At 43.2% G+C, this 26,341-nt stretch overlaps 1 long non-coding RNA gene across 4 annotated transcripts in view; it reads left to right on the forward strand.

Moving 5' to 3' along the window:
• Positions 1-9: 9 nt before the first annotated feature.
• LOC140724859 (uncharacterized) overlaps positions 10-26,341 on the forward strand; it is a 28,703-nt gene continuing 2,371 nt past the window's right edge. The window contains exons 1-4 of one of the 4 annotated variants that reach the window (XR_012098201.1): positions 10-74; positions 7,863-7,938; positions 18,276-18,393; positions 24,522-26,327. This is a non-coding gene — a long non-coding RNA (uncharacterized lncRNA). Of the gene's footprint in view, positions 75-6,094; positions 7,939-18,275; positions 18,394-24,521; positions 26,328-26,341 lie in introns of those variants that run through there. The other 3 variants (XR_012098202.1, XR_012098203.1, XR_012098200.1) reach the window with 3 other exon arrangements.

A 26,341-nucleotide genomic window follows, 5' to 3' on the forward strand; every position in this document is an offset into this window, starting at 1 on the left:
CCCGCGACGCGGTGACGCGCGCCTGCAGCGGCGTGAAAGCGCCCTATGTTGGGATCTTCTCAGCCCACCATCAGGTCAGGTCGCTTTTTATTGTCATTTCGACCACAAACTGCTGGTACAGAACACAGTAAAAATGCAACAACGTTCCTCCAGGACCATGGTGCTACATGGAACAACACAAAACTACACTAGACTATGTGAGACAGCACAAGGACTACACTGGACTACATAAAACAACACAAAAACTACACTAGACTACAGACTTACACAGGACTACATAAAGTGCACAAAACAGTGCAGGGCGGTACAATAATTAATTAATAATAAACAAGACAATAGGCACAGTAGAGGACAAATTTCAATATAATAATAAATGATGTAGACGTCAGTCTGGACTCTGGGTATTGAGGAGTCTGATGGCTTGGGGGAATATGCTGGTCAGTCCGCTCATCCGCGTCTTGTACAGCTGTAACACAATCTCTGAAAACTTCTGGTCAAATAGGACAATGAAGATTTTGCTTCCTGAATACTTTTGGGTCTGTCTAACAGATTTTTGGCTGCTGATCATGAAAATCAGCATGAAATTTCCCCATCACTCTCCATTTTTTTGGTAATCGCCTGTATTCGTTACTTCAATTCATAAGTCGGGTCAATTAAAATGTTATCCACAATGTAAACAGAAAAGTTTTCTATCTTGTCGAGGCACGCTTAGGCAGGCTGGATGCTGCATGGCAGGAAAGGTTTTAGAAAGGCTATATAAGCACACACCGCCAATGATTAGATTTATGTTTATATTGATTTGTGGTCATGTGCATTGCTCTACCTGCATAGCATATTGTGAGTACTCATAATAATAAAGTCGTATTTTCAGGAGTATTTGTGATAGCAAAATGTCTCACCAATGTTGCAACAGCCACAATATTTCCTGTTGTATTTGTGGTGAGTATATGCTTAAGACTCAAAAATGGAGCATAGCTCCTCTTAATAAGAAAGTCTGTGAGATCTGATGATGGCACCTGTCTGTCTCGAAGGACAATGAATACTATGGGTCATTCTGTTGTAGAGCTGCAATTTTGGAGCGGCAGATCCTGCTGTTGTTTCTGCAACTGCCACAGCTTCCCAGGTTGTTTGGTCAATGTCTCCTGCTTTTTTGCCACGCTTACAGACGTCTCTGTAACACAGGGCTGGTCTTCCAGTGGGTCTGGTGCCCGTGGCGAGCTCTCCATACAGTATGTCTTTGGGGATCCAGCTGTCCTCCACACAGCTGATGTGACCAAGCCATCATAGGTGACGCTGAGTGTGGAAGGCAAACATGCTTGTTCTAGAACATTCTTGTTTGGGACGTGATCCTGCCATGGGATGCCCAGGATTGTTCTGGAGGAAGCAAAAGTGGAATGTGTTTAAGCTGTGCTCTTGGTAAGAGGAGGTCGTCCATGTTTCACTGCTGTACAGGAGTGTACTAAGCATGCAGGCCTGGTAGACCGTCATCTTGGTGTTCTTGGTCAGCATGGAGTTCTCCTGGACTCCTGTTGCTAGGCAAGACACTATTCTTGCTGCTCTGCTGATCTGCTTGTTGAGTTCGACGTCAAGGGCAAGGCTGCTTGAAACAGTGGAGCCAAAGCTGGTGAACTTATCCAGCAGGTTGAAGGTGTGGCCACCTATGCAGTTGTTTGGTGTGCTGTTGACATCTTGGCACGTGATGATTATCTTCTTGAGGCAGATAGTCAAACCAAAGTCTTTGCAGGCGAGCGTGAAGCAGTTGATGAGTCTCTGGAGGGCTTCCTCTGAGTGCCATGTCGGGGTGGCATCGTCTGAAAACAGCAACGCCCTTATCAGTACCAGTCGCACCTTGGTCTTTGCTCTGAGATGTGTAAGGTTGAACATCCTGCTGTCGCTCTTGGTGCGGAGGTACTGTATAACTGAACTGAAGACATGGGACAGTAGCAGGAAGAAGAAGATGCCGAAGAGTATAGGAGCCAGCACGCAGCCCTGCTTCACACCACTCTTGATTGGGAAGGGATTCGTGGATGAGCCATCAAACTGGACAGTGGCTTGCATGTCTTTGAGGAGCTTGTGGGGACATCCAATCTTTTGGAGCGGTGTGAAGAGGCTCTTTCTGCTGACCAGGCAATGAAGGTGATGTAAAGTGGTTGTCTCTGCTCTTGGGATTTCTCTTGGAGCTGGCATAGTGAGAAGATCATGTCATGTTGACTGCTCTGCTCAGAACCCGCACTATGATTCTGGGGATACACAAGCAGATAATGCGTGTAGCTTGTTGAATACCACACAATCAACAACCATGCTGAGACGTGAGATGCCTCGGTAGTTATTACAGTCACCTTTGTTCTTGCAGAGCGTGATGATGTTGGAGTTGCAGATGTCCTGAGGCAGTGACCCTCCCTCCCAACACTGGTAGAGAAGTTCCTGCAGGTGGTGTAGAAGAGCAGACGTCTTAACTGCCTTTCTGACCTCAGGTGGGATGCCACCTTTTCCAGGAGCCTAACCATTTGCTACACAATCAATTGCCTCACTAAGTTTGTCAACTGAGGGCAATTGGTCAAGTTCTTCCACAACAGGCAGACTCACGACGTCTTCGAGTGCGGCACCTGTGACGACATTCTCTCATGAGTACAGCTCCTGGTGGAGTTCGGCTCATCTTCCCATCTTTTTTTCCTGCTCCATTTCCAGCGATGGCTTGAGTGGAGTGGACTTTGAGATGATTGGTCTGAGGTCCTTCTTTATGCCATTGTACATGCCGCCGATATTGTTGAAGTCAGTGGAGCGTTGGGTGCTCAGACAGAGGTTCAGCCAGTAGTTGTTGGCACGGCAAGCGATATGCTGTGCATCACCCCTGACCTTCCTGAGCGTAGTGAGAGACTTCACAGAAGGGTCCTTCTTGTGCTGAATGAGGGCTGCTTGTTTTGCGTCTATGGCAGGCTCTAGCTCTGCAATTCCAGCTTCAAACCAGTCTGGGGTTTTCCTCTCTCTCCTGCCAAAGTTAGTCACAACTGTTTTGTACACATCACTCCAACCCTGCATGATGGTCCCGGAATGCTTGCCCGGTGGAGTTGGAAAAGTGTGTGTAGAGATCGGTGACTGAGGTTCTAGGGGGTGTTGATTCACGGGCATCCTTTTCTGCTTTGAACGGTGGATTTGTCTGGGCTGATTGCACACTTTACTGCTGACCATGAGTGGTCGGTGTCAGTCAGCAATGTCGTAGCTGTGAGTGTTGAGGACGCAGCTGTTGGGGTCCGGTCCGGAGCCCGCCTTCCGGGTCTTGCTCCGGTCCGCGGACTCCGGGCTCCAGGACTTGCAGCCAGCCCTCCTGTCACCCAGAGCCATTGGATCATCTTGGCTTAAGGAGGTACACCTGTCGCCTATTAGGGGGCAGGTGTTTATAAGGGGCTCGGGGACTGAGCCTAGTTGTGGGGTTGTCCTGATCCGAAGTCAGTTTAACCCACTCTGTACCTGGACTGCTGGCTCTGAATCCTGTTTGTACCTGTTTCGCCTGCTCTTGATCTGGTTCTACCCTGGTTGCCGCCCTGCTCTGTATCCTGTTCTGCCCTGGTTGCTGGCCTGTTCTGTATATGTTCTATCTGGTTGGTCTTGTTCCCCTGCTTCTCTCCTGTGCGCTGGTCCTGCTGTTCCGTCTTATTCGCCTTGCTCGCCTTGCCTGCGCTGTTGGTTGCCTTTACCAATGTACCCGGTGTATCATGGTAGTCCTGCTCACCCTGGACCCAGCTTCCTTCTGATCCCTTGCCTCCGTCGGGCAGATCTGGCTGGACTGCCGCTGCCCGGCGGGGGTTCTGCCTTTTCCTACCCGTTGCCTCTATCGGGGAGGTCCGGCCGGACTGCCGCTGCCTGGCAGGGGTTATGCCCTTTCCACCCATTGCTCCCTAAGGGTTGTGCCCCACACCTGCCCAGGCCCCCGTGTTCGCCGCCTGTGAGGTGGCCCTGCCCGGGATCCATGCAGCCTGCCCTAGGGACTCCTACCCTTTCCTCCCCTCGTTTCCCATGGGTTGTGCCCCGCACCTGCCCAGGTGTCCACGCCTTGCCCAGGCCTCTGGGTTTCTGCCTGGGTGGCGGCTCGCCATGAGGAATCCTCCTGCCCACCATGAACTCTGGGATCCTCCCGCCTTGCCTGACCTCCGGGATCCAGCCCCACCTGTCTTACCCCTTGCATGCCATGGCATCCCCATCCTGTCCTACCCCTAGTACTTCAGTGTCTGCATTCTGCATTTGGGTCCAATCCTGCCCCTGTTCCTGACAGCAGCTCAGTGATCGTCTTCTTGTGATGACAAGATCCTGCGGGTGCCAGTGACGAGACCTGGGGTGTCACTAGGACACTCTGGTGCAGTTCGATTGAGAAGGAAGTGTTGGTTCTGCAGAGGTCACAGTAGGAGCAGAGCTGTGGTAGACTCCGTCTGTCTTCGTTGAGCTTGCCGATTCCAGTGTGTCTGATGCAGCTAGGCCAGGAGTCGTGGTCAGATCCCACTCGGACATTGAAGTCTCTGAACAGGTACGGGTGCTCAGAGGCAGGTAACCTGAATGGAGGTCTTCCTAGAACTGGTCCTTCATTTCCACAGAGGCACAGAGGGTTGGTGCGTAGATGCTCAGAATGTTCACTGTGCTTGCGGAACTGGCAAGGCGGAGAGACAGAATGCGCTCTGTGCCTCTGGATGGCGGTTCCAGTGAGGAAAGCTGAGAGTTTCTCGCTGCAGTTCCAACACCAAGCTGCCGTGGTTCCTCTGGTTCCTTCCCCGCCAGGAGAGGGCGCTGTCCTGTTCGCGGAGGCTGCGGTCTGAAAGGAGCCTGGCCTCCAGCACAGCAGCAATGTTATTCTTCTGGTTTTTGAGCTCCTGGTCAGTGATAGCGGTCTTCCTGCTGTTGTCGACATGTTGTAGGTCACTGGAGGGGCCAGGACTCATGGTTCTGATGTTCCAGGTTGGAGATTTCCTCTTTTCTTTGTTGTTCTTTGCCCAGAACGATGTTTTCAGTCTGTTTGTAGTCGATCCTCTGAGCTCCAAGCACCCACTGAAGCAGGCAGGCTGTGACCGGGCAGCACCTTATTAGCCAGGGGCTGCCTAGCTTGAGGGGGGCAACAGCTGACCAATGGAATGTGAAAATCCCTCCTGCCATAGCACCTGTTACCTACGCCAATCGGCGAGGACTTATCACTTGTAGCTGCTGCCTCCCGTGTTGGTTCACTTCTCTAGTGCCTTTAACACCATCCAGCCCAAGATCTTAAGGCACAAACTAACGGAGATGGGAGTAGACTCTCACATGGTGGATTGGATAGTGGACTACTTGACAGATAGACCTCAGTATGTGCGGTTGGGAGACTGTAGGTCTGACACGGTGGTCAGCAGCACAGGGGCGCCGCAGGGATCCGTACTCTCTCTGGTCCTGTTCACCCTGTACACATCAGACTTCCAATATAACTCGGAGTCCTGCCATGTGCAGAAGTTCGCTGATGACACGGCCATAGTGGGGTGTGTCAGGAATGGACAGGAGGAGGAGTATAGGAAACTGATACAGGACTTTGTGATATGGTGCAACTCAAACTACCTGCGTCTCAATTTCACCAAGACCAAGGAGATGGTGGTGGACTTTAGGAGATCTAGGCCTCATATGGAGCCAGTGATCATTAATGGAGAATGTGTGGAGCAGGTTAAGACCTACAAGTATCTGGGAGTACAGTTAGACGAGAAGCTAGACTGGACTGCCAACACAGATGCCTTGTGCAGGAAGGCACAGAGTCGACTGTACTTCCTAAGAAGGTTGGCGTCATTCAATGTCTGTAGTGAGATGCTGAAGATGTTCTATAGGTCAGTTGTGGAGAGCGCCCTCTTCTTTGTGGTGGCGTGTTGGGGAGGAAGCATTAAGAAGAGGGACGCCTCACGTCTTAATAAGCTGGTAAGGAAGGCGGGCTCTGTCGTGGGCAAAGTACTGGAGAGTTTAACATCGGTAGCTGAGCGAAGGGCGCTGAGTAGGCTACGGTCAATTATGGATAACTCTGAACATCCTCTACATAGCACCATCCAGAGACAGAGAAGCAGTTTCAGCGACAGGTTACTATCGATGCAATGCTCCTCAGACAGGATGAAGAGGTCAATACTCCCCAATGCCATTAGGCTTTACAATTCTACCGCCAGGACTTAAGAACTTTTTAAAAACTATTATTAATGCTTTTTGAGATAGTGATTTAGATGCATATCATATTTTTTTACTGAGTTAAGTATTGTATGTAAGTAGTTTTGCTGCAACAAGTGTATGGGACATTGGAAAAAAAAGTTGAATTTCCCCATGGGGATGAATAAAGTATCTATCTATCTATCTGTTGCTGTGATCAGCAGCACAGGAGTGACTCCTCCAGGGCACAAGCCTGGGCAGAGGGGATGGAGATTCAGGGATGCCCAGTTGTCAAGGTCCCTTTCTCGGCCTCACTGATGTAGTCCAAAGGAATGTGAAGCAATACGTTTAGCACCAGCTTGGCTGCAGGAGCTGCTAGAAGGATGTTCAGTGACTCCCAGCCGCCTTAGGGGCTCCACTCCGGATTTTCTGTCTGGGTTTACTCCCGTAGCCTTTGTTTCTCCTGAGGCTGCCCACAAGGCAGTGGGCCTACTTACCGGTAGCCGGGGATCTGGTTCACGAGCACCAGGGGGTGTCCACACACCGATAGACCTGTGTGCGACATGTGCAGGGGCCAGACTTCCTCCCCATCCTCTAGTCTGAAAGGAGTTCAATTTCTGTGTGCCACCAGCAAGGATGCATTAGATGAGGCTTGCTGTCAGAGAGGCTGTGTGCTGGCAGGGGAAGACTTGTGCATTCAGCTCTCCTTTTTGCAAGATCGTTAGCCAGCTGTGGAAGCTGAAAGCCAGAGCGACAAGCACTACCCACTACACTACCACACTAGACACATCACAACAGCCACTTTGACACACCTACAGTATGAGCTCTGATTTTGGGTGTAAAATTTGGTGACCAAGATAAAGCCTGGCCTCTTCAGGTTTATTGCACAACATACGCTATCGATATTAGAGCTTAGAAGTCAATGCCATTCGCCAGCCCAGTGATCGCCCAGTGGTGAGTGCAGAAGGATCATGTGACGGACTGCTACTCCTGTCTGGTTTCTCTGCTAAAAACAAGAATTCCATTGAATACCCCAATCTCCATTCAACTATCAGACCTGTGCCACAAGACAATAGTCTTCCAGTACCAAAACCACCAGAGACATGGAGCCTAGAGAAGATGCCATGATGCATGAGCTAGGAATGAAAAATGACACTGATACAGATTTTGAACTCTTTACTTCAAGTGAGCCTCATCTGATACTCAATCTGAGTTAAATGACCTGGTCAGAGATTTGGGTTGGTCAAAAACAAAAGCAAAAGGGGTTTAAGACTGCAAGGGTGGAATCTGCTGACAACAGGTACAAAAATTTCTGTGAAGGAGTTTGATATCTGAGACAGATGTTTCCCAGAAATAACATATGCCAAGATTAAGGAAGGCATTTTTGTTGGCAACTACAGAGCACCAAGTTACGTGTAGTAGTTTGACAACATGCTTCAAGCATACAAAAACATGGTTAATTTGTGATTGATCACATACAGCAATTAGGACATTCATATAGACAAACACAAGAGATTCTGTGGATGATGGAAATACAGAGTAACACACAAACATCCTGGAGGAAAGTCACAGTGGTCAGAACTCTGGCTCTGTGACTCTGAAGGTGGGGGGATGGGCGGTGCGGGTGGGAGGAAAGGTGAGCTGTGGTGATGGGGATTCATTAGTCAGAGGAACAGAAAGGAGGTTCTATGGACAAGGACAAAATTCTCGGATAGTATGTTGCTTTCTAGGTGCCAGGGCTGGGACATGGATCGAGTCTTCAGCATTCTTAAGTGGGAGAGTGAACAGCCGGAGGTCATGGTCCACGTAAGTACCAATGACATTGTTGGAAGAGTGACGAGGCTCCGCAAAGTGAGTTCAAGGAGTTAGGTGCGAAGTTAAAGGGCAGGACCACCAGGTCTCAGGACTGTGAGGCCCACATGCTAGTGAGGCCAGAAACAGGAAGATTGTACATTTCAACACATGGCTAAAGAGTTAGTGATGGAGGTTTTTGGATCATTGGGCTCTCATCCAGGGAAGGTGGGACCTGTACAGAAGAAATGGTTTGAATCTGAACCGTAAGGGGACTAATATCCTAGCAGGAAAGTTTACAAATGCTGAATGATGGGGCTTAAACTAGAGTTGCAGGGGATGGGAACCAGAGTGCTCAGTCAGGACAGACTGGAAAACTCATCTACTGAGACTTCATGGGTGGAACTGAGGAATAAGAAAAGTATGAACGTGTTAATGGGATTATATTATAGACGACCCAACAGTCCGAGAGATTTAGAGGAACAAATTTGCAAAGAGATCGCAGACCATTGCAAGAAGCATAAGGTTGTTATGGTAGGTGATTTTAACTTTCCACATATTGACTGGGACTCTCAAACTGTAAAAGGACTAGATGGGATAGAGTTTGTCAAATGTGTTCAGGAAACTTTCTTTAATCAGTATATAGAAGTCGCAATGAGAGAGTTGGTGATACTTGATCTACTATCGGAATGAGTCAGGGCAGGTGACAGAAGTTTGTGTAGGGGGGAGCACTTTGCACTTAGTGATTGTAATGCCATCAGTTTCAAAGTAAATATGCAGAAAGAGAGGTCTGGTCCACGGGTTGAGATTCTAAATTGGAGAAAGGTCAATTTTGATGGTATCAGAAATGATCTGGCAAGTGTGGATTGGGACAGTCTGTTTTCTGGCAAAGGTGTTCTTGGTAAGTGGGAGGTCTTCAAAAGAGAAATTTTGAGAGTACAAAGCTTGTATATACCTGTAAGAATAAAAGGTAAAGATAACACGTGAACCTTGGTTTTCAAGAGATATTGAGGCCCTAGTTAAGAAAATAAAGGTATAACAGGTATAGGCAGGTAGGAACAAATAGGGTGCTTGTGGGATATAAGAAATGCAAGAGAACACATAAAAAAGAAATCAGGAGGGCTAAAAGAAGGCGGTAAGTTGCTCTAGCAGATAAGGTGAAGGAGAATCCTTAGGGATTCATATGTTAAGAGCAAAAGGATTGCAAGGGACAAAATTGGTCCTCGAGAAGATCAGAATGGCAATCAATGTGTGGAGCCAAAAGAGATGGGGAGAAATCTTAAATGAATCTTTTGCATCTGCATTTACTCAGGAGATGGACAGAGTCTATAGAAGTGAGGCAAAGCGGCATCACCTTCATGAAGCCTCTACAGATTACAGATTAGATTAGATTTAACTTTATTGTCATTGTGCTGAGTGCAGATACCAAGCCAAATGAAATGCAGTTAATATCTAACCAGAAATGCAAAGAATTGTGTTACTTGCAAAATGATGAGGAGGTGTTTTGCTGTATTGAGGTAAATTAGGGTGTATAAATCGCCAGGACATTTCAAGGTGTGCCCTTAGACCCTGCAAATGCAGAAATTGCCAGGGCTCTAGCAGGGATATTTAAATCATCCTTTGTGACAGGTGAGATTCCAAAGGGTTGGAGGATAGTCAATGCTTTTCTGTTGTTTAAGAATGACTCTAAGTATAAACCAGGAAATTTTAATCTGGGGTGAGCCTGACATCAGCAGTGGGAAAGTTATTGGAAGGTATTCTACGGGACCGGATATATGAGTACTTGGATGGACATGGACTGATAAAGGATAGTCAGCATGGTTTTGTGTGTGGTAGATCATGTCTAACCAATCTTATAGAACTTTTTGAGGAAGTTACCAAGAAAGTAGATGAAGGCAAGGCAGTGGAGGTTGTCTACATGGACTTTATCAAGGTACTTGACAAGGTCCCACATAAGAGGGTGGTTGAGAAGGTTCAGTCACTTGGCATTCAAGGTGAGGTAGTAAATTGGATAAGATATGTGGCTTTGTGGGAGAAGCCAGAGTGGTAGTACATGGTTGTTTCTCTGACTGGAGGCCTCTGACTAGTGGAGTGCCACAGGGATCAGTGCTGGCTCTGTTGTTTGTCATCTATATCAACAATCTGGATCAGCAAATTTGTGGATGACACCAAGGAAAGATTGAATAGGTTAGGACTTTATTCCTTGGAACGTAGAAGATTGAGAAGAGATTTGATAGAGGGATACAAAATTATGAAGGGTATAGATAGGGTAAATGTAAGCAGGCTTTTTCCACTGAGGTTGGGTGGGACTAGAACTAAAGGTTATGGGTTAAGGGTGAAAGGTGAAAAGTTTAAGGGGACCATAAGGGGAAAGTTTTTTACTCAGAGGGTCGTGAGAATGTGGAACAAGCTGCCAGCACAAGTGGTACATGTGAGCTAGATTTCTACATTTAAGAGAAGTTTGAGTAAGTGTATGGATGGTAGGGGTATGAAGTGGTTTGGTCCCGGTGCAGGTCAATGGTAGTAGCCAGCTTAAATGGTTTGGCATAGACTAGATAGGTCAAAGGTCATGTTTCTGTGCTGTACTTCTCTCTGACTCTATTACTCAGCAGGTCAGGAAGCATCAATGGAGAGGCCCAAGACACTTCACTAGGACTTGATCAAGCATATTGGCCTGAAATATCAACTCTTTATTCCTCTCCGTAGATGTTGCCTGACCTGTTGAGTCTCCCCAGCCTTTAGTGTAGGATAAAGATTTAGTGCTTGAGGCTGGAGACATTCACCCAAAGGAAGACTGGAAATCAGAGGCCAGTATTTTCAACCAGAAAATTCAGAGATCTTTGTCACAAAGGTTCTGTTTCAAAGGAATATTGCTCGTAAAGTATCACGTATAGCCACAGGCAGTGGGGATAATCTCTCAAGATATGTAAGAAATAACAAGGCAGATAGGGGACTGGAGCACTACCATCTAAAATACCATGATAACTGAATTTGCAGCATTTTGCAGCTGCTGTCACTAGAGAGCCTAAGAACAGCCTTACTCCTGTGCAGACAGAGCCAGAGCCCAGGAGCAGTGGCATGATCAGAATTACTGGTATGATATACTTGCTGCACAGGTTAGCAGTCTACATTCATTTTCCCACCAGCTTATTTCTGCTTGTGAGGCAAGAAGGAGTGTAATGATCCAAATTAAAACAGATCAACCGTCAATGACACAGCTTCTGACAGTGTTACCTTCAGGTCAGTAACTTAAAATACATCAAGCACTGGTGCTGGAATTGAAAGTAATACAAGCAGCAAAGCACTGAAAGCAGAATTACAGAAGCTTAAAAGACGGTTATAACAACTTCTTTATACATTTTCATGGAGTCACAGAAAAGTGCCTCACAGCAACAGGCCCTTCGCCCATCTAATCTGTGCCAAACCCTTTAACCTTCTCATTGACATGCACCAGGATCATGGCCCTCCATACCCCTCCCTGTACAAACTGTTAAACATTGAAATCGAAACGCATCCACCGCTAGCACTGACAGCTCGTTCCACACTCTTAACATCCTCTAAGTGAACACATTTCCCCTGATGTTCCCCTTAAACCTTTCACCTTTCACCCTTAACCCATGACTCCTAGTTGTAGTCTCACTGAACCTCAGTGGAAAAAGCCTGCTTGCATTTACTCTCTCTATCCCCCTCATAATTTTGCATACCTGTGTATAAATTTTGTATAAATGTGCAATACTTTGCACATTTTCAGGACCTGTGGGGGAAATAATTTATACGAAGCTTGGTGTGGTTAAATTTTCAGACTACAGTATGTGCCATGGTAAGATGAAATGGTGGAGCAGACTCAATGGGCCAAATGGCCTATTTCTGCTCCTATATCTTATGGTCTTACGGTATGAAGTCATGTCTGGATGCACTTATGGGCTTCTTCTTGAATTCTGATATTTAGGTTCTGCATTGGTATTTGGGCTGAGACTACAATTGTTCCTTTATACTTGTGCAATATTTCTTTCCTTGATCAATATGAATAATGAAAAGCTGAGCTTGGTAGCTTTTAATAGATAAGCTTGAAATTGAAAATCCTAGTTTTGCCTTGCCAGTTTTTCCATAATACTTGAGTAAACATCTTTTCCTTGCTCTTCATTCATGCCCAGTTATATAGCTCTACCTAGACAGTTTACAGTTTTTGCCCATTTATTTCAGGAACAGGTATCCATTAGAAAGGAAGCTTCTCAAAAAAAAAATAAAGTTGACTTCAAATTTTGTAATATTAGCAGAAATATACAATGAAATTATTATTTAACTTGGGTATACCAGGCTATGCCTTTGGAAGGGTTATCAAAGAAGACTTGACACAGTCACATGGAGTAATTGGAGTAGGTGACCAAAACTTAAAAGATGGTCCTGATGAAGGGTCTTGGCCTGAAATGTCACCTGTTTATTCCTCTCCAAAGATACTGCCTGACCTGCTGAGTTCTTCCAGCAATTTGTATGTATTGCCCTGGATTTCCAGTATCTGCAGAATCTTTTGTTCAAAGTTCAAAGCTCAAAGTAAACTTATTATCAAAGTTGATATATGTCCTCATATACAACTCTGAGATTCAGTTTCTTGCAGGCATACTCTTTAAGTCGATAATAGAATAGTAATCATAATAGAATCAATGAAAGACTGCACCAACTTGGGCATTCATCCAGTGTGCAAAGACAACCAACTGTGCAAATGCAAAAATAAATAAATAAATAAATAAATAATAATAAATACGCAATAAAAACAAAATGGTGAGTCCATAGGTTGTGGGAACGTTTCGGTGATGGGGCAAGTGAAGTTGAGTGAAGTTATCCCCTTTGGTTCAAAAGGGGTAATAACTGTTGCTGAACTTGGTGGTATGAGTCTTGAGGTTCCTGTAGCTTCTTCCTGGTGGCAGCAGTGAGAAGAGAACAAAATTAAACTTCTGTGTTCAAAACTTAAACTGTAAGATCTTGAAGAATGTTTTGAAAGGTACAGGAGAGATATAGGAAACTCTACAGGAAGACACTTGGAAGTTGAAGATATTGTAATAGATGCATAGTAAAATTTTAAGGAACCAGTTTGGCAAAAAGAATCCAGAACGAGAAACTTCCAGGACTTTGTGTTATATATACATCTCAGGGGTGTGTGCTTAGCCCACTGCTCTACTCTCTATATACACATGACTGTGTGGCTAGGCATAGCTCAAATACAATCTACAAATTTGTTGACAACACAACCATTGTTGGTAGAATCTCAGGTGGTGACGAGAGGGCGTACAGGAGTGAGATATGCCAACTAGTGGAGTGGTGCCGCAGCAACAACCTGGCACTCAACATCAGTAAGACAAAAGAGGTGATTGTGGACTTCAGGAAGGGTAAGACGAAGGAACACATGCCAATCCTCATGGAGGGATCAGAACTGGAGAGAGTGAGCAGCTTCTAGTTCCTGGGTGTCAAGATCTCTGAGGACCTAACCTGGTCCCAACACATTGATGTAGTCATAAAGAAGGCAAGACAGCAGCTACACTTCATTAGGAGTTTAAAGCGATTTGGCATGTCAACAAATACACTCAAAAACTTCTATAGCTGTACTGTGGAGAGCATTCTGATAGGTTGCATCACTGTCTGGTATGGAGGGGCTACTGCACAGGACCGAAAGAAGCTGCAGGAGGTTGTAAATCTAGTCAGCTCCATCTTGGGCACTAGCCTACAAAATACCCAGGGCATCTTTAGGGAACAGTGTCCCAGAAAGGCAGCGTCCATTACTAAGGACCTCCAGCACCCAGGGCATGCCCTTTTCTCACTGTTACCATCAGATAAGAAAAACAGAAGCCTGAGGGCACACACTCAGTGATTCAGGAACAGCTTCTTCCCCTCTGCCATCCGATTGCTGAATGGACTTTGAAGCTTTGGACACTATCTCACTTTTTTAATATACAGTATTTCTGTTTTTTCACATTTTTAAATAATCTATTCAATATACGTAATTGACTTGTTTATTTATTGTTTAATTTTATTTATTATTACTATTTTTTTCTGTCTCTGCTAGATTATGTATTGCATTGAACTGCTGCTGCTAAGTTAACAAATTTCACGTCACATGCCGGTGATAATAAACCTGATTCCAATTCTGATTCTGAAAAGGATCCTCCACTGTACTAGGTCTAGGGGTAATCAAGAAAATGTAACATGGTTGCCCAGGATTGTTAATGTACGTGGCTGGTAGCATTATCTATATGCTTTGAGACTAGCAGACACTCAATCTGGATGTCTAGTAGTCATGTGGAAGTCAGTCAGTTCTGATAGATAGATAGGTAGATACTTTATTGATCCCAAAGAAAATTACAGTGTCACAATAGCATTACAAGTGCACAGATATACAAATACTGGAAGCAAAAAATAAAGAAAATAAGAAAGAATAAAGAAAGTTACCTTAAAAATAAGATGCACAAGGTTTACAAGTCAAAGATCACAAAATTTTCAAGATTTCCAAGTTCACACTGATAAGATGGTAATGCAAGAATTACTGTAATATTATACAGTAATGGGTGCACATTCACACCATCCAGATGAGAAGTGATGATAAGATTGCACAGTGTTGCACAGGGTGCCTGCGATTGTAGGGTGTGGTAAACAATGTTAAACAGAACTCTGGTAAACAGAGGTCAATAACAGTCTAACAGGAGGGAACCATCACTTCCCCAGTTATAGGTTGACTCATTATAGAGCCTAATGGCTGAGGGTAATATTGACCTAATATAGCACTCTTTGGAGTAGCGCAGCTGTCTTAGTCTATTACTAAAAGTGCTCCTCTGTTCAGCCAAGGTGGCATGCAGAGGGTGAGAAACATTGTCCAGAATTGCCAGGATTTTCTGCCGGGCCCTTTTTTCTACCACAACCTCCAGTGTGTCCAGTTTGACTGCTATAACAGAGCCAGCCTTTCCAGTGAGTTTATTGAGCCTGTTGGCATCACCCATGTTGATGCCATTGCCCCAGGACACCACCACGTAGAAGATTGTACTGGCGACAACAGACTGGTAGAACGTGTGAAGGAGAGGCCTGCATACTTCGAAGGGCATCAGTTTCCTCAGAAAGTAGAGGTGACTCTGGCCCTTGTACACAAGGTCTGTATTGGTGTTGTGATAGCAGTCTGTAAGAATAGCTGTTGTGGAAGAGAATAGGAACCATGAATGTAACTCATTTTAGCAGTTTGCTTGCTTCTCACAACTTCCAGCTGAAAACTATATGAATATTGGCCAATTTGATTGCATACTTTTATATTGTTTACCTATTATGGCATACACCCAAACTTCTGGGTTTAGACACATAAACTCTCCTGGAGTTAATTGGCCAACTGCGAATCTTTTCTCTGGGTTTCACCCGTAGTCCAATGGCCAGATGGAGCAGGTGAACCAAGATTTGGAACAAATCCTCAGGCGCCTAGCCTCTGAAAGAGAGGATGAGTGGCATGATCATTTGATGTGGGCAGAGGTCATAACACTTTACGGCACTTGGTGCACGGGATATACCCTTTCGAATGTCAATTCGGGTATTCTCTGCCACTCTTCCTTGAGCGGGAGTCCGAGCTTGGGGTTGGGGGTTTTGTGGGGGAACATTTAAAAGGAAATAGGAATATCTATTATTGTTTCACCAGTCTTGATGAAGGGTCTCAGTCCAAAATGTTGACAGTTTTCTCCTCCTATAGATGCTGACTGACCTGCTGAGTTCCTCCAGCATCTTGTGTGTGTTACTTTGGATTTCCAGCATCTGAAGAATCTCTTGTGTTATTGATTCTGCTTTGTTGTTTTAAAATATAAACTTTTAAAGAGTAACACATTATTCACTACATCAATTTGAACAATCTAACCTAGGGATGGAAAAAAACCTACAATGTGGAGAGTTGATTGGAACTTGGGGGACCAGCAAGGTGCTTGAAACACAACACTTGTTCAATTCCATTTAGAGGATAAGCACTTTAGAATCAAAATAACACTTTCCCGAATTATTACTACTGACAACAACATAATAAATGATTACCTTGGGTGTCACAATTACAATCAACCTAAGTTAGTCCTGTTGAGGTGCTCTCTTAGTCAGTAATGAAAACTCAAATAAATAAGCCAATCAAATAAATAAGATTTTAGCTTTGAAATGTGATGTCTTCCTACATTCGGTAGTTTGGAGTTGTGATTTGTATGCTTTGCTGCAGTCCTTGATTAATACTGGATGACTTTGAGAGACTCAGATCTTTCAGGGTTGATTTGGAGACATGGAAGTAGATATGGAATACAAGTAGCAATCAGACACAATTAAGGTGACACATATAAGTGTTTTATAAATTGACAACCTCAGAAAATGTGTTGATTTTTATTGCCCTTCCAAACTAAATCACTTGTATCCCAGACACTTTTAGCATTTTTCATTCAATACCAAATTTGAACCTATCTCTGTTCAGCATAACCATTGTCACATAGCAGTTTCCAAGCCACATTAATGTAAAAGCAGCAGCATTGTTCAGCTGTTACTGATCTGACCCCTGAAACTGAGAAAAGCAAGTCTATGAATCACGCTGCCCATCAGCCATCCTGCTCGTGAATATTCCAAATTCCCGATTCAAGATTGTTTAAGGTAATTTCCAGAATATAAGTGTGAAAGGAAATGAAATAGGTGTTTCTCCAGATCCAATGCAACTCAAAAGACAATAAGATAAAGAACATTACTAAATATAACACAATAAATATAAATACATAAGATGGTGTACATGTGTTGATTATATCTAAAGTGATGCTAGGTACAGTAGTGTCTACGTACACAACGCTGGAAGAACTCAGCAGGTCAGGCAGCATCCGTGAGAAAAGAATAGCCAATGTTTCGGGCTGAAACCCTTAATCAGGAATGGGGGGGAAGAGAGGGCTGAAGCCCAGTAATAGAGATAGGGGAGGGGGTCAGTAGTAAAGTAGTGTCTGTTCTTAATGTGACTCCGACAGGGAATGATAAAGTAATGGTGGTGGTTTGGGTTGGTCAAGCTCACTGCTTGGGGATAGTAACTGTTTTAGAGTCTGGTTGCCCTGGCGTGGATGTTCTGTAATCTTGTCCCTGATGGAAGTGGGACAAGCAGTCCATGAGCATGGTGGGTTGAATCCTTCATGATATTGTTGGCCTTTTTCCGGCAAATTTCTGCTTATGACGTATGTCCTTGATGGCGGGGAGGCTGGTGCCGGTGATGCATTGGGCAGTTTTGTCCAGCCATTGTAGAACCTTCCTGTCCACCCCAGTGCAGTTTCCGAACCATGCAGCAATGCTCTCTACTGCGCATCTGTAGAATGATGTGAGTATGGATGTGCAAAGTCCAGCTCTCTGCAGCCTCCTCAGAAAATAGAAGTGTTGGTGAGCTTTCCTGATGGTGTTCTGGGACCATGAGAAGTTGCACAAGATGTGCACTCCCAGGTGTTTGAAACTGCTCACTGTTTCCTCTCCTGTGCTGCCAATGTAAAGAGGGGTGTGAGTGTTGCAAGTTCTCCTGAAGTCGATAATCATCTCTTTTATCTTGTTGATATTGAGGAAGGGGTTACTTACCTGGCATCAGGCCTTGAGCTCTTCCACCTCCTCTCTATAGGCCATCTCATCATTGTTGGTGATGAGCCCCACCACTGTCCTGTCATTGGCAAACTCGACAACATGTTTACTTGGGTGTTTGGCTGTGCAGTCATGCACAAGTAGTGTGCTCAGCACACATCCTGGCGGAGGGGGGCACCCATGTTGAGGATGATGGTGGGGAGGAGTGATTGTGCATCCTAATTATCTGCGGTTTGTTGGTTAGGAAGTCGAACACCCAGTTGCACAGTGGAGTATCTAGACCAAGGAGTAGGAATTTGCTCATCAAGATCAGTGGGACATTAGTGTTGAATGCTGAACTGAAATCCAGAAACAGTGTCCATGGTTTCTAAGTGTTTCACGGTCAGAATGTACAGACTTAGTCACATTTTATGCTAATGAATAAATAAACTAATACAACTCTGGTATCTAAAATTACATAATTTGGACTTATTTTTCTCAATTAACCCAGCAGAATGGATTTCCCCTAGTTGGAGAGTTTAACCAGGCTGAAACTCCTGTATGCCTGTGTGACTTACCTACAAATACTTTGTTTTCTTCTACTTATCCCCTACTTACTCAAGAATTGTAGGGACTTCAATCTCATTGTTGTTGGTCTTTATAATATCCTTGAAATATTACTCCCAGTTTTTACTTCACCCCTCCCCTCTATCCTTCGTCACATACCACTTTGTACTTCTTCCTCCTCTTCCCCCACCTTCTTGCTCTAGCTTCTCTTTTTTTTCCAGTCCTGATGGAGGGTCTTGGCCTGAAGTGTTGACTCTTTTCCATAGATGCTGTCTAGCCTGCTGCAGCCTTCCAGCATTTTGTGTGCTGCTTGGATTTCCAGCACCTGCAGATTTTCATGTAAATATGTTTCACTTATTTTCAATTATTTTTCATTAATTGCCTGCTTTTTTAAGTGTCTTAGGAGAACTTAAAAAATTGTACATGTTCAAGAATTGCTAAATTCATTTATGTTAGTTTTGAAATGTCACAGTCAGCAGTGAGTTTATAAGACAATATTCTCACCTCTGAGTCAGAACTTATTTTTCAAATGCTCTGTTGCATCTATGGATCAGATGATCCAAGTCTCATTTGGGGTTTTGTCCTGTGGTCTGATAACAAGATGCAAAACCAAATGATACAAAATAACCAGGTGAAACTTTGCAGATGCTGGAAATGTAAGCAAAATAATCATTAGAGATTAACGTTGCTCTACAATGGATCTTAGAATTGTAGAACCTTGCTATAAAACTCTAAAAAGAGCAGTTTTATATTATATTAATGCATAAAATTAATAACATCAGCATGAATTAAAAAGAAAACAGCTTTGATATAGTAAATGCACTATAGAAGCAATGGGATTGGTCTATATAGCACAAATTCAGGAGAGGTAACCAAAATTCATGTGGAGCACCTCCCACAAATCCACCCCCTGTCCTATTGTGCAACCATATTGGCATCATCAGTCACCTCAGGACCCACAGAGCTCTAGTCAAACCATGCAATCCTTGATCCTGAGGACTGCCCAAGGAAAAGGAAAAAAAAGTTTGGAACTCTGCTGTCAGGTGCAGTTGTTGGAGGATAGTTGGATTGTTGTCCTCCTGAATGATTTGTTCTGTATATCAGATGCAGAAAGGGACTTGGGAGTCCTTGTGCAGAACAACCTAATGGTTAACTTGCAGGTAGAGTCTGTGGTGAGGAAGGCAAATGCAATGTTAGCATTCATTTCAAGAGGTCTAGGATACAAAAAAAGAATGTGATGCTGAGGCTTTATAAGGAACTGGTGAGGGCTCACTTTGAGTACTGTGAACAGTTTTGGGCTCCTCATCTAAGAGAAGATGTGCTGGCATTGGAGAGAGTTCAGAGGAGGATCATAAAGATGATTCAGGGAAATATAAGGGTTATTATATGAGGAACGTTTGATAGATCTCGGTCTGTACTTGCTGGAATTTAGAAGGATACGGGGGGGTGGGGGGAGGATCTCATTGAAACCTTGCAAATGATGAAAGGCCCAGACATAGTAGATGTGAAAAGGATGTTTTCCATGTTGGGGGAGTCTAGGACAAGAGGGTACAGCCTCAGGATAGAGGGGTGTCCATTTAAAACAGAGATGCGGAGAAATTTCTTTAGCCAGAGGGTGGTGAACTTGTGGAATTTATTACCACAGGTAGCAGTGGAGGCCAGGTAGTCGGGTGTATTTAAAGCAGAGCTTGATGGTTCTTGATTCGATACGGCATCAAAGGTTATGGGGAGAAGACCGGGGAGTGAGGCTGAGGAGGGGAAAAGAAAATGATCAGCCATGATTGAATGGTGGAGCAGACTCAATGGGCCAAATGGCCTAATTCTGCTCCTATGTCTTATGGTCTTATACTGATCAGTTAGGGACAAGTAACACCTTATCAAGATTTTCTTTTCCTCCAACTACATTTCATTGATCAGAGGAGAATTTTCAGGGTGATGTGCAACTTTAGGAATAAACACCACCCAAATGGCATTAATTTTGTAGAAGAAACAATTCACAATCAGTGACAGCCTTTGGGCAGTTCCACAGGCAGGTGTCATTGTGGGAACTTGACACACTCAAATGTTCCATAAACAGAGAATTTTGAAGACTTTAATTTGCAAATGAGAAATGAAAAGGAACAAAAATGTTACAGCAAGCAAATGACTTTAACAGTCAAATAATCAAGTATATATTTAACATGACATTGTGAAATAGATTAATTTCATTGTGGAGCACTTTGGTCTGCAAGATTGTATGAAGTGATTTTCACTGTGAACACCACAGACGACTGTCATGACAACAGCAATAGTGATAGTGAAGAGCCTCAGGAGAAGGGGGTCAATATATTGGGGCAAAACAGAGTGATCAATACATAAAATTCTTGGTGTGGAAGAGATGAGATTGAGTGTTTACTTGTCCAATAAGATATAATCATAGAAAAATTAAACTTTATGAAGCAAGTAAGTCTGAAAAATATTAATCATTCTATACAGATTTTTTAGATATTTCATTGTATTTTGGAAGTATTTATTTACTTATAAAATACATTGGATAAAAATGTTGCTGTTACACAGTGCCAGAAATTGTCATCTACAGTATAACCCATAATTACTCATAATCCAGTTATTGGAATTTTGACTCCAAATTCTCTATTCCATAATATATTTAAAAAATATATATTTTTATTTTTATTGTTTTCCTGCTTTAAATCATCTGTCTGGATTTGTTTTTAATACCATTTCCTTTCATTTCTGTGGGCTGGTATTAATTCTATTTGATTTTGTTTGAAGCCAAGCAATAACTTAATCTAGCTGTTCATTATTATTTGTTGCTTGTAGATTAAATTCGAGGCACTTCTCATCACTTGCTTCTGATTGCAACGTGCTCCATTTCAGGCTGTTCTTTATAAAGAACCGTTCATCAAAAATCTTCATTGACTTCATTCTGTCTTTGGAATGACAAGAATATACTGTCAGGGCTGATTGAGCTCTCCACCATGCACACTTCACAAAACATGAAGGTCACAGTGAATTAGCCTATCAGTGTTTGAAAACATAAATTTCAGTGAAATGGTAGCCAAAAAAATCAATGTTTCCAAAACCTTAAATTGCCACTGATATTTGTGTGATTTCTTGTTATAAGTACGATATAATCAAAACTAGCATCAACTTCTGTGTCCTGAATGAAATGTAGTCCTTCAAGCAAGCACAATAAGTAGCTTTCTGATTGCACAAATAATAGTTTTACCTCTATTTTGATTTTGTTCTATTCTGACCCCAGGAAAACTCTATTGCTTTCAATTTTCCTTTTTGCAGTGTTAATAAATATGAAGGTCAGAACATAATAAACAGAGTTGAATGACAGTAAAATTGTAACAAAGGAACTTAGAGGTTAAAAGGTTTACAAATGTAATAAGGTACATAGGTTGATAAGGACAGTACTTGAATCAAAGAAAAATAATGCAGCTGTTAGCAAGATTTGTGAGAATATGCTACATTGATGGTACAGGTCCATTTTAATGGAGGTGGGTAGCTTATAGGGTAACCCACCAACTTTTCAACACACAGCTCTGACTATTTTAACACCCAAATGTCATTTTTCAAAGAATCTGGAATGTAATGACCATCTTCAACAAGAGTTAAACCTTTCACATTGACATTCATTTGTGTTATCATTGTCAAATCCATGACCATTAACATTGTGGTAACCACTACACCCAAAATCTTCAACAGTCCAATACTGTTACTATAAGATCAGGAGACAAGGTGAATGCCCTGCAGCAGTTTTTAGAAGTTCCTTTTCAGGAACTAGCTGTTGCCAGGAGAGTATTCATTTATCGCTCTTCAGTCGGTTGTCGTGAGTTCCCTACGTGGACCACAGCGCTCTTTCTGCTGCGGATACTTCCAAGGTGCTGAAGGTGAGGGAGCTGATGGGTAATGATGAAGGATCAATGATGTATTCCCAAGTTAGTGACCTGAAGGGCAATTTGCAGGTGGTAGTGGTGTTCAGATAGCTCTGTTCCCTTTGTTTTTCAATAGACAATAGACAGTAGGTGCAGGAGTAAGCCATTCGGCCCTTCTAGCCAGCACCGCCATTCACTGTGATCATGGCTGATCATACACAAGCAGTACCCCGTTCCTGCCCTCTCCCCATATCCCTTGACCCCACTATCTATAAGAGCACTATCTAACTGTCTCTTGAATGCACTCCAGAGACTTGGCCTCCACTGCCTTCTGGGGCAGAGCATTCCACATATCCACCACACTCTGGGTGAAAAAGATTTTCCGCATCTCTGTTCTAAATGGCCTACCCCTTATTCTTAAACTGTGGCCTCTAGTTCTGGACTCACCCATCAGCGGGAACATGCTTCCTGCCTCCAGCGTGTCCAATCCCTTAATAATCTTATATGTTTCAATCAGATCCTCTCTCATCCTTCTAAATTTCAGTGTATACAAGCCCAGTCGCTCCAATCTTTCAACATATGACAGCCCCGCCATTCCGGGAATTAACCTTGTGAACCTACGCTGCACTCCCTCAATAGCAACAATGTCCTTCCTCAAATTTGGAGACCAAAACTGCACACAATACTCCAGGTGGGGTCTCACCAGGGCCCTGTACAGCTGCAGAAGGACCTCTTTACTCCTATACTCAATTCCTCTTGTTATAAAGGCCAGCATGCCATTAGCTTTCTTCACTGCCTGCTGTACCTGCATGCTTGCTTTCATTGACTGATGTACAAGAACGCCTAGATCTCATTGTACTTCCCCTTTTCCTAACTTGACTCCATTTAGATAGTAATCTGCCTTCCTGTTCTTGCCACCAAAGTGCATAACCTCACATTTATCCACATTAAACTGCATCTGCCATACATTTGCCCACTCACCCAACCTGTCACTCACTCACCCTGCATTCTCATAACATCCTCCTGACATTTCACACTGCCACCCAGCTTTGTGTCATTGGCAAATATGCTAATGTTACTTTTAATCCCTTCATCTAAATCATTAATGTATATTGTAAACAGCTGCGGTCCCAGCACCGAACCTTGCGGTACCCCACTGGTCACAGCCTGCCATTCCGAAAGGGACCTGTTAATCGCTACTCTTTGTTTCCTGTCAGCCAGCCAATTTTCAATCCATGTCAGTACTCTGCCCCCAATACCATGTGCCCTAATTTTGCCCACTAATCTCCTATGTGGGACTTTATCAAAAGCTTTCTGGAAGTCCAGGTACACTACATCCACTGGCTCTCCCTTGTCCATTTTCATAGTTACATCCTCAAAAAACTCCAGAAGATTAGTCAAGCATGATTTTCCCTTCATAAATCCATGCTGACTCGGACTGATCCTTCTACTGCTATCCAAATGTGTCGTAAATTCCTCTTTTATAATTGACTCCAGCATCTTGCCCACCACTGACGTCAGGCTAACCGGTCTATAATTCCCTGTTTTCTCTCTCCCTCCTTTCTTGAAAAGTGGGACAACATTAGCCACCCTCCAATCAGCAGGAACTGTTCCTGAATCTATAGAACATTGGAAAATGATTACCAATGCATCCACGATTTCTAGAGCCACCTCTTTAAGTACCCTGGGATGCAGACCATCAGGTCCCGGGGACTTATCAGTCTTCAGACTCAACAGTCTATCCAACACCATTTCTTGCCTAATATAAATTTCCTTCAGTTCATCCTTTACCCTAGTTCCTTTGGCCACTATGAAGAGATCAATACTCCCCAATGCCATTCGGCTTTACAATTCAACCGCCAGGAGTAAGATATGTTAAAGTGCCGGGGTTAGGACTCAATGTATTTAAGTAAACTACTTAAGAACTTTTTAAAAGCTATTATTAATGCTTTTTGAGAGAGTGATTTTAGATGCATATCATATTTTTACTGAGTTAAGTATTGCATGTAATTAGTTTTGCTACAATAAGTGTATGGGACATTGGAAAAAATGTTGAATTTCCCCATGGGGATGAATAAAGTATCTATCTATCTATCTATCTATTACATCTGGGAGATTGTTTGTGTCTTCCCTAGTGAAGACAGATCCAAAGTACCTGTTCAACTCATCTGCCATTTCCTTGTTCCCCATAATAAATTCACCCGTTTCTGTCTTCAATGGCCCAATTTTGGTCTTAACTATTTTTTTGCTATTCACATACCTAAAGAAGCTTTTACTATCCTCCTTTATATTCTTGGCTAGTTTACCTTCGTACCTCATTTTTTCTTGGCGGATTGCCTTTTTTGTTATCTTCTGTTGCTCTTTAAAAGCTTCCCAGTCCTCCGGTTTCCCGCTCATCTTTACTTCTTTTCACAAGTTTGGGAGGTCCTCGGAATAGGCTGGGTGAGTAACTGCAGAGCATTTTGTAAATAGTACACACTACATCTGTTGTGTACTGGTAGTTGTGGGACTGGATATTCAGGGACAATGATTAATTTTATTGTCAACGTATGCATGTATAACTCTGATCTTTGTCTTCTCCAGATCGCCATGAAATAAAGAAAAAAGACATCAATCCCCTCCCCACACAAAAAGGAAGAAGGATTATATGGAGTTTGTTGAGAGATGTTGTCAGTGCACTCATTCAAAGAAGTAAAAAGTATTCCATCATGGTGCCTTGTAGATGACGGAAAAGTTTCAGGAGGAATGTCATTCAGTATTGGATACTGTCCTGACCCACACTCTTGGCCATGGAGTTTATGTTGTCAACCAGTGAAGTTTGAAGCAGTTCATCCTATAAGGTGAAATTTAGCAATAAAACCATGGGGAAGAGAATGCTGTCACAGTATTAGTTTTAGATTGTTTTGCTAAATAGCTAGTGCAGAAATAAAGCCAAGCAAATATTCAATGTGTTGTGAGCCTCTGTTATATTGAATTAATTCATTGGATTTCTGAAATAATTTAAAACTCATAACAATTTGGAGATCATAATTATGTTAGTAAATTCTTAAACACAATGATTTTAATGAATTCATAGTATTTTTATGGTAGGAAAAATTGTACTGTTCAAAAGTCTCGTAAAATTAAAATACATATAAAGGGTTACTGTTTGTAGAAGTCACCTTAAATTAATTCTGACAGGATTTAATATGAATTAATGATCATGTCAACACATGCAAACCAGAATATTCAGTGAAGCAAATTCATCAAAGATACTGTATAAATGAATTATCTACAAAGGCACAGAATGGAAACAAACAGTATTCCTTGAAAATTATCTTCGATACTCCAATTTTCCTACCAGCAGAGCAGGTCCCTAGAGATGCCATTTCATTGGCTCTTCACTCAGCCGGAACAAATTGGCATACAGGAGGAAGACTGAGATTCTGACTGAGTGGTGCCACAACAATTACCTCTCACTCAATGTCAACAGGATCAAGGAGCTGATCACTGACTTCAGGAGGAGGAAACCAGAGGCCCATGAGCTACACTTTAACAGGGGAATCAGAGGTGGAGAGGGTCAGTGACTTGGAATGCCTTGGTGTTATCACTTCAGCGGACCCATCCTGGGCCTAACACATTAGTGCAATTATGAAGAAAACATGGCGGCACCTCTACTTCCTTAAGTTTGTGAAGATTCAGCATGACATCTAAAACTTCTGACAAATTTCTACAGACGTGTGGTGGAGAGCATATTGACTGGTTGCATTACAGCCTGGTATGGAAACACCAATGCCCTTGAATGGAAAATCCTACAAAATGCAGTGGATACAACCCAGTCAGTCATTAAAGCCCTCCCCACCACTGAGCACATCTACATGGAGCACTGTCGCAGGAAAGCAGCATCCGTCATGAAGGATCCCCACCACCCAGCTCATGCTTACTCTCACTGCTGCCATCATGAAGGAGGTACAGGAGCCTCAGGACTCTCACTATCAGGTTCAGGAACAGTTATAATCCCTCAGGCATTTGGCTCTTGAACCAGTGGGGTTAACTTCACTTGCTCGATCACTGAACTGTTCCCACAACTTATGGATTCACTTTCAAGGACTCTTCATCTCATGTTTTTGATATGTATGGCTTATTTACAGAATTAATTACATTTTTATTTTGTATTTGCAGTTTATTGTCTCTTGCACAGTGGTTGTTTGTCTGCCCTGTTGGATGCGGTCTTTCATTGATTCTATTATGGTTCCTGGATTTACTGAGTATGCCCGCAAGAAAATGAATCTCAAGGCTGTATATGGTGACATATATGTAATTTGATAATAATTTACTTTCAACTTTGATTCCTTATTTGAAAAAAAAAACACCCTTGTAAGAAAGAATAAAGAACAAATATTAAGTATGTAAGGTGAAAGCAG

This window comes from Hemitrygon akajei, chromosome 3 (assembly GCF_048418815.1).
Source record: "Hemitrygon akajei chromosome 3, sHemAka1.3, whole genome shotgun sequence".
Lineage (NCBI taxonomy): Eukaryota > Metazoa > Chordata > Chondrichthyes > Myliobatiformes > Dasyatidae > Hemitrygon > Hemitrygon akajei.